This window comes from Varroa destructor, unplaced genomic scaffold (assembly GCF_002443255.2).
Source record: "Varroa destructor unplaced genomic scaffold, Vdes_3.0 BEIS01000005.1, whole genome shotgun sequence".
Taxonomy (NCBI): Eukaryota; Metazoa; Arthropoda; class Arachnida; order Mesostigmata; family Varroidae; genus Varroa; species Varroa destructor.
Window position 1 is genome coordinate 27,140,465 of NW_019211458.1, and position 9,593 is coordinate 27,150,057.

The following is a 9,593-nucleotide window of genomic DNA, read 5'->3' on the forward strand; positions in this document are numbered from 1 at the left end:
GGATCGGTGCCAACATTTCATACAATTAATGTTACCTAGGAAAGTTTGATTCAAAGATAACTTATACTTCAAAGAATTTATTTCTTATCCTAGTATCTGATATAATATTATAGATGAAATTATGCCGAAACTCACTGCCTGAGCAACATACTGCTAGCTAGTGAGAATACGTCTAGCGTACATTTATTCTAACTTAACTATAATAAAATAAATCCATTCGACTTTACTAAACGATGGCGACGAAATATTAACAAAAAAAAAGGGAGAATAGGGCATATTGTATTCTTTGCTCGTCACAAGAAATACGTATGGGGGCTCAGCGTGCGGCAAGCCCTAGACCTGGAGGTCATACGAAACGTAGCCTGCAGTTCACAGAAATCGATTCGTCCTGATTCCAGTGCAGCGCGTATCTATTTTCTCCGTTACCACAATGGGCGTTTTTAGATATTAACCGCAATGCAGTGATACGTATGAAGAACGTTATCTGATACACTTCTATAAATAAATAAATAAAGATGCTTCATATCTCGTACGAGTTTATCGTTGAACAAGCGAAGCGAGCGATTGTTGTTCTTCAGTTCCAAGTTCCAATCCCAGTACCTCATTGTTGGCTGACCCTAGAAGTTATTTCGACAATTGTATGTTTGAAGTCCTGACGAGCGTCCGACTTGAACAAACTATGGCCAATTTTCTCAGTAGCTTCATATCTACTAATGTTCATTCGACAATAAGTATTCAATGCCAAGCTTAGCATTTTGCCTTGATACAAAGGATACGTTTCTTTTGAATCTATCACGTAGAGTGGTAGCCATATTATAAAAATTGATAAGCTATAGGTTGCAGGCTTGAATATCGTTTCTACTCCATGTACTAGTATCACTCTATTGCCTTCAAGTGTGTAACTTGATGGCATATGGACTGTGTTCGACGTTAGCGTTCTAGGTGGCTTATTTCGAGCCCAGTCAGAGTTCTAAAACAGGGTGACGGTAGTAATCTTTGCCTTAGGTGTTGTGCTGGGGATGAAGTTGAATTGATCAGCCAGATAGCGCATTTATAGCTAGAATTGGCAATGTGGGCCAACATTGAAACGACCTTATGACCTTAGAACACTTTGTTAGGTTGTTTCATAGATGTATATATGAATAGAAACGCTTCAAATATTCATGAAGACGCGATAGAAGAACAACCGTAATCTCAATATGTACTGATAGTTGTGTGAGGTTATCAACAGACTGACGGAATATTCACAACGAGTACACAATATCATTTATCGTCGATTTCATTTAGCAATTTCTAGTCTGGAACAACTCAATACAACTGCTATTATAACTAAGTGAAAGGCACCAAAACGAATACAGACACACGTACGTCTCAATAAAAGTTTTTTTTTTTTTTTTTTTTTTTTTTTTTCGCAAAAATAGTGTTCTTCTAGAATGGAGCATGCACCAAATTCAAAGGCATAAAGCATCCTCATGGTAGATCGTCCAACGACTGAGATAGATTAAATTATCGTACAATCATAGATGTACTGTCCCTGGGAGTGCGTACAATTTGACATTATCACTGTATAAACATTTATCTCTGTTTGTAATAAATCGTTTTTTTTTAAAAAGGCCACTATCTCGACAACTCGATATCTAATATAATGTTTTTTTTCAACAGATGACACGCTACTACATGATGGTAACGATACTTCAACAAATACATCACTAGCTTAGAGTTTCTCTTCTATTAGGAAACTGAATAAATACTTAATCAATAACTATCTTCATACAATTTCTTCTATACAACGCCGCGGTAGAATCATATATAGGTTCCGTATATGATTAGTTACAGTTAGATAGAGTTTAGTGGACAAATAGGATTGTTGATAACAGTATTGTTAATTTCCGAGTGCAAACTCAGTATTTCTAGCTCCCGGGTTGTTCTGACAGCTTAAAGCCTCAAACACGATCGCCCCTTCCAGCTTCCATAAGCTACCTGCTGTGTACGTGGCCGCCGTCCTGAAGTCGTCGATTCACAATACGGCCCGTCATAGCTTACGTTGTACTAACAGCGACCCACGTTACTAAAGTATTCCCATTTCGCACAGATGACTAGCAGCGGATCGTCGAACGATTTCGTAAGGCTGACAAACGTCCATGAATAGCCTAATTTCTCAAACGATCCTTCCGAAATTGGCTTTCACCAATTTCACCAAAAGTTTGTTGATTTCGCAAAGTCGATTCTTCTAGAAAACTTAACTTCATATTCCAAAAATGAGAGCTTCTATCCATTTTATGGTTTCGCAGAAGCCGTACACATGTACTGCTGAAAGGTCGATATCCCGCTCAGTCTCCGATAGCTTCAACACGCCTAACAGTGGTGTGATTGAAGAGAAACAAGGGAACGAGATAACAATACTTCGATTACTTCTCACCTCAAAGGTACACGTAAACGACACGTGGTTGCCTTTCTGTTCTAGGCATAAAGCACAAGCTACGAAGGCTAAAGTTGCTTAGAATGATTCAATATAGATCAAATATGGCACGAAGACGTGTCTCGCAAAATGACGCCTCCTAGATAATATAATGGCTCCCGGCCCTTTACGCCAAGAAGACCTCAAACACTGTTAGAGCGTAGCCTAATTTAGATGCAACTTGCAAAAGACCAATGAGAGTCGTGGTCTTTACGGTAGCTGTCATCTTCATACGATAACGGAACGAACATCTTCTGATTTTACGCAGACAATTCACATCGCTTCGCCTTCAGCTTTATAAACGAGCTTCTAGTACCGTCAGCTAAATGTCATGTACTCTTAGAATCTGTGATAAATGCTTCACAACAATACAATCTCACGAGGTGATCTATGTTCTCCAAGCGGTACTTAGCAGACGGCTACGGCGGCTTTACGCACCAGCATTCAGCAACGGCAGCCGTTGGATCTGCGAATAATTCATGCCAAACCCCAGAGCGAGAGGCAAAAAGGATGACTTTTTTTCTGTTGTCTTCCAGAAAACTTGGACTGGTAAGAAGCTCCTATCTGATATAAAAATCAAGTGGCACGTTCCCTATTTACGATGCTGCTTAATACTGCATGACACCAATACCAGAACGTTGAAACTATACATGTATGAAAAATACAGTATCTACCATGAGGCATCATTAAGTGTCCGATCAGGCCTATAGTACAATATTCATTTAACGAATAAATCCTCTAACTAACAACAATGGAAGTTTGACATCTGCCATGATTAAGGCAAAACAGAAATTCAGTTATGTAAATACAGTCTGAATAATGGAGACTGTAATGATTAAATTTTATTCAGCGGACTACGATTGGCTTTTGAATTCATCGGTTCTATATTAAATATATATTAAAAGGAGCCATACAAATACGTAATAAGAAGCGTAATCTTAAAACGAATACTATGGGCCTGACAGCAGAGCAGGGCAGGGGCCTTATAAGTTTATTTCGGTCGCGAGTGAGAACAATTGTACATCCGAGGGTGCCCATAGAGACACTGAAAAAAAAAAAAAAAAAAAAAAAAAAAAAAAAATAGTGTTATCCACTTTCGCTTCAGAAGCTGCGTAGCCCTCTATAATGTACCGGCACCACAGACACTAGACAGATTCGAATTTTCAGAAATAACCGTATCGTCACAGAATTGTTGCCCTAGTCATTATAGTGGTAAATTGCACCTTGTAACTTCGGCTAAATCTTTCAGTGGGGGGTACGTCCTTGATGTTAAATTGAATAGATAATTCCGAAAAATTGTTCACACTAAAAAAAAATTGTTGTGTTAAAAATAGAAGATAGATATTACATTTGTTCATAGATGCACATGTTACATACCTACGTTACAATCAGACGTTATCTTACCATTCAGGTTGTGCCGAAACCCCATTGCCTCAATTACTCCCGACGTTAATTACGATCCTCGATTCACGTATGTCAGCGTTGTCGAAGTTCCAAAGTAAAAAAAAAACTTCAACTGTTTGTAAGACTCCAATGAACGACAGGCAAACTTAAATATTTTATATAATAAATAGAAATAACAGTAAATATTTTAGATAGATCAATACAGCATTTTTCTCCTTCGTTTATGTGGCTACGAATATTTAGGCCCATTCTATCAACGAATCGTCTCTATATTTATACACATTTATATTAATCCTCAGTGAATCATTTATAGATATATGAAAGACACGGTATATTTTATATTTCTCTATGTATTTCATTTAGATTACAGAATAATAGGACAATTACCAAGGGCGGCATTTGCTTCCAGTTACAAACTCAACGTTTTAAGAAAAAATTGATTTCGACTCCAGGGCATGCAATTAGCCTTAAACTTGATAGTTCCCTATGCCTAGTACATGTGGACACAGTTCAAGTCCATTTTTAACACTTTGCCCAGAAGGAACAGGGGCAAGGCTTCAATTTTGTTTATTTTATTCAGCTGAGCGCAGCTATCGTGAAATTTGCCATGCTTTCACACATTTACGTCTTGATCTCGTACCGTAGCATCCGTAAGCACCACATATATGGCGTGAGAAAGCCTCTACAGCCTTCCAGGAAAGGGCCATACTTCAAGAACAAGGACCTAATGCGTTCACCGAGTATGGTGTTCAGTCGGACTTTGTTAATCGCTGCAACCAAAGGTTACTACGAAACAATTTCCTGCAAGAGGGCTTTCGACAACAACAGCAGTTTTGATCCGGGGAAGTCAATACCGGCGAAGGTACTCCTATATACTTATCGCAGACACCTTTACGCCAAATAGATGTCCTGTATAAGTGAGACCCTACAATGTGGCCCCGTATATCATCGATCTTTGGTGGCGCCTCGCCCACAATCGATGCCGTCATTGCTATAAATACAAACCCAAAAGGCAGCCCTTGCTGACGAACATATTGTACATTGCGGTAATATAAGACAGCAATCGAGTAACATCCTAGTTCACTGAGCTCATTCCAGGTCGCATAACGGGCCTCTGCTGCCTCGTTCTTGGACCTGCAAACGTGATTCGAACGTGGTGATATCGTTTTCATAAAGGCCCAGTTCCAGTGGCACCGATAATCGATGTTGGACTAAACACTGCTAGGTATTACCTCACGAAATGGCTTGGTCGAGTATTGTTTAACACTGTGCTTAGCGTGTTCAAAACTGCGTCCATTACGACTTGTCGATCTGGACGTGTCTGCTGGGGTCGGTGTCATATTTAACGTAAAACGAACGGCTACGCGATTCATGCACGGTGATGTATCCATGCCCTTCGTATGAGTATAACATGTACTATTGTTCAATTCGAACGTGCCTGACGCAGGAGAGAATTCCGTAAAGATGATTTTATAAGGAACCTTCAAATGATATGGTCTAGAACGGAAAGAAGTTCCGCAGAGAGAAAATGCTTTCGATGCTGCTGGAGTAGCGTTCGCTTGAAGCAGGCAAAGGGTCATCCGGCGTTAGTGGCGGTCACGTATTTGTCTGCAAGCTACCACAGTGACACCTTTAAAAGCCGGCGTGCAGAACTTACCACTGTATTCGACTGGCGATGGCCTTCTTCGACGATAGTTAACACCTATAATGCTGCAACGCGTTTAACACATTGTATCTGAATAGAAACAATTGATGTCACTTTAATCGATGTATAGGAAATACTGGTCAAACTGATACAAGAGTGCTGTCCACTTTACCCTGCTCCTTGCTCAGCAGATTTCGAACCCACACTCTGTGCATGATGCATGAAATGTAATTAAACAGATGAATACGTTTAAATTAAATTACTGAACACCATCACACCCTCAAAACGACACAAAATTCAAAAATACGGCCTACCGCTTAGGTGAAAATCTGCACTCTACGTCCATTGACCAACTCCGCTTATGAAGCACCTAGTAGCCATATACTACCAGCAGTTGGATGATATGTATTTTGTAGTTTCTAAGGCGATATGCGACCCTTAACGAAAATGTATTAATGCCCCTAATCGTGTGCAGATATTGTTCAAATAGTAGGAACATACATTTTATCTCTAAATTCGTATGATCCACTTCTTGAGCATCTACTTCAACGCGAGTATCCGAGGGTTTCTCTTTGACCGAAGGAAGAAGTTGTTGATACGAAAAAAAAAAAAAAAACATTGTTCAGTACAATCGAACGCCGAGGCCGCAACGATGTCTGCGCGTTCCGTTGTGCGACATACTCGCCTTCTACAAATAGCGACAGTTGATAGAGCGTTACAATGAAACAGTAATGGCTGCCGCAAGATGACCCGGAATTGGCTCGCTGATTGAACTTTTACTTGCCAAAGCAGCCAGCACTCTGTTACACGACGCCTTCGCATCGTTGCGTCTTTTGAAGTTCAATTAGGTAACGTTCACCCTACATAATTCACAACGGCTGGAAACAGTAATATATAACGAATTTGGCAGAGGCGTTCGTTGTGGCACGAGTGAGTGAAAAAAAAAAATACACATTGGTAAATAAATAAAAATGTCATGCGATTTGTTTCAAAAAATATACGACACGCAAAAGTCTACAGGGACGCCGTCATGCGACGCACGTAACGTAAACATCCGGTTATATAAAAAGGAAAAGATGCAAAAATTGATCATGCCCACAAAGCACCGTCCCAGAGCTTTGTGCTGCCCTGATATCATGAGGGGCATATTTATTATCGACTGAATCTAAATTGAGGAATGGCTTGACGAAATTTATCCCGTGAAGCTCCCCCATGTGCAAAGTACAAATTGTCGTTCCGGATTTATCCTGTCAGTAATAGATAAACTTATAGTAGTAATCGTTAATTGTAATATGATGGTCAATAATAGCCTAGAAGAAGTAAGCCCAGTTCAATACTGCTGCTTTGACACGACTTTATCCGACATAACTAGAATTTCTATGATACAGTACATATTACGCTTCAGTCACCTCAGTTAACCATCATCATGTTCTCACGTGGTGATTATGAAAAAAAAGGAGAAACTCCTTCATTTCGTAGGCGCGTGTGAGTGGGCTCCACGAAGCGAGCTTGGGATGTATCGATGGGAGTATCGGTCATCGGTTCATTGTCGAACCTTTCACTTGAACGACGATCTGACTATATAATTCTAATGGCAAGAGTAAAATAAACGTCCGCCTGCCAGGACAATCGGCTCGCCCATATATTAACATGATTGTAAACAGGAATGTCATTTTATTGACAGTTCGTACCCCCTGCAAATAGTAGACGATAATTGAAATCGGTCGGTGACCGCTTATTGATGATAAGTATCGTACATAAAAAAATTTCCTAATACTATATAGATAGATAGACCTGCAATTTGAGTCACTGATCGAATACCAATGCCGACAATTAGTCGATTTCCGGAGATGCGCCAGTAGAAATGCAGGCATCCAAACAGAAACGCAAACGCAAGAGCGACCGATTCGGTGCAAGATCAAATAAACGGGTCTAGTTTTTTTGCTATCATCGTAGATACTGTAAACATGGGTTCCAGTAAAATAACCCAGTACAAAGCCGCCAGACGTAGGCGGGTATGTTTTTGGGTCGTTACGCTGTTGAGGTAATCGATTGCGCCGGCACGGCAGCAGCGGCGGAATCAGCCGAACCGCTTTCACTTTTCGCTACTGATTTGATCATCTGAGACGGCTGAGATTTCCCGTAAAGATAGCGATCCACAGCCGGTCTGCACACACATCTGCCTCCGCAACAAGTTGCCTTTGACTTCATTATGAAGCCTTTGACTTCGCTGTGAAGTCTTTGGCTTCGTAGTGAGGCTAGTTCGGTCGTTTCACTGCTGGCAGCGATGTCGATGGCAGCAGGAGACAATGTGACCTCCGTAAAACGCGCTTGGCTACCGTACCCAAACGTCCTGATGATAGGAGCTTCATTTCGGCAGTAGCAAGAGCACCAATAAGCCGCGCAGCGGCGGCAACGCCGTTGGAGCGAGCGGTCGTGGCAGACTGTTACGCTGGCGTTGAGTAACTGTTCATGCCAATCGACCGAGTCGATGATGGCACCTGTAATAGTTATGCATATTATTATTGTGATTCTTCTGATGTTTTGCCATTTTGCCGTCCTTCTCATTGCCATTAGTGCTCTTTGCCGGAAGTGATTGAATCTTCACCGATATCCCTCGGGGTGGCCTGCACGTTAAACGCGCGCATATATGTTTTATAACAACGATTACAAGGAGTGAAATAACGGCGGCAGTGGCTCCGTCGACGAATACCAGAGGCACTAGTAAAAGTTAGCATTACACTGTACATTTATTGCGGCGAACTTGTACAAAATAAATTCACAGAAGTGTCCATATATATATATATATACACTTCTGTGATATACATGCGCAAAACGGGTGTGAGGAAATTCTGCTTAGTGGGGTATCAGTGGTGATCACCAGCAAAACAAGTTTCCGCTGCTTCAAACGGGACAGCCGGTGGTCTTTGGCAGCTGACAGAGAATGATAAACACGTTTTGGTGCCGCTGCGCTTTCCGTCTCCGTAATTACGTCGTTACTTCGATTTCTACTGATTGCATAGCCTTGTGCCCCCGTAGTGGCGCAGCGATGAAGTGATTTAAGTTCGAAACATGGCGCAGGCATACTTTGTTTCATCCTGGAACGAGCTAACTGCCTGAAACGGTGTCTAATGGCTGCTCCGGACGAAAAATTTGAAACATTACATATGGTCATATAGCTTTGTGACAGATGGTGGCAAAACTAAATCTTGCAATCGTAATCAGTCTAGTGCAATACGTGTAGATAACGTCACCGGTATTGAGATGATTTGATGGTAATCGGTGACGTCGGTGTTCTTGAACTTTGGCCCGTGTATTCCCTGCTTATCTTCGCCACCTGTCTTCCCTACGAACGGAGTGCAACGAACAGCCGATGGCGTTCTCAGAAGAAACAAGAACCGTTAAACGAATTAGTAGCAGGTCGTCGTGAAAGGGAAATTCTAGATAAAGCGTAATTTACAAAACAAGACCCGGCCACGTACAATGTTTCAGTAGACAAAGTAGGCAATGAAGTATTCAGTGTATCTATCTCCGAACTGCTCTATGCGTAAACGAGAACGTATTCGAGCGTTAAGAATCAGAGCGATCCCAACAGAGGTCAGACGAATACAATGTCTAACAGTAGTTTTGCTGCGGCGCCTTTCGGATCGTCTTGATCATACAACGCTGCAAATTACCCTTATATCTCTTCTGGGCACTATTCTTCGGCATAATATACCTAGACAGTCTCTCTGCAATTCTATGACACTTGACAACCGGATTGGCATTGAGAATAATCTTCAGATGATTTCTGTAATCAAGATCGTCATAGGTACAACATAGGGTTAGAATCGGATTGGCTCACCATCCAATTGGCTCGATAATATTGGTTCAGCTCGTGCGTGTGTGCTTATGTGTTGTGTATATGCTTGTAGTGTACGACTATACGGTCGGTTTTTTTTTGCCATAAGACTGGGTGGAAAAGCAGCGAAAAAACATAATATGGCGGTAACAGTAGCAGACGCACAACATCGAGCGTAATACATACTTACGCACACATCTAATCTAGTAATCCTATCACCTTATAATATCCAGCAGTGGTAGTCA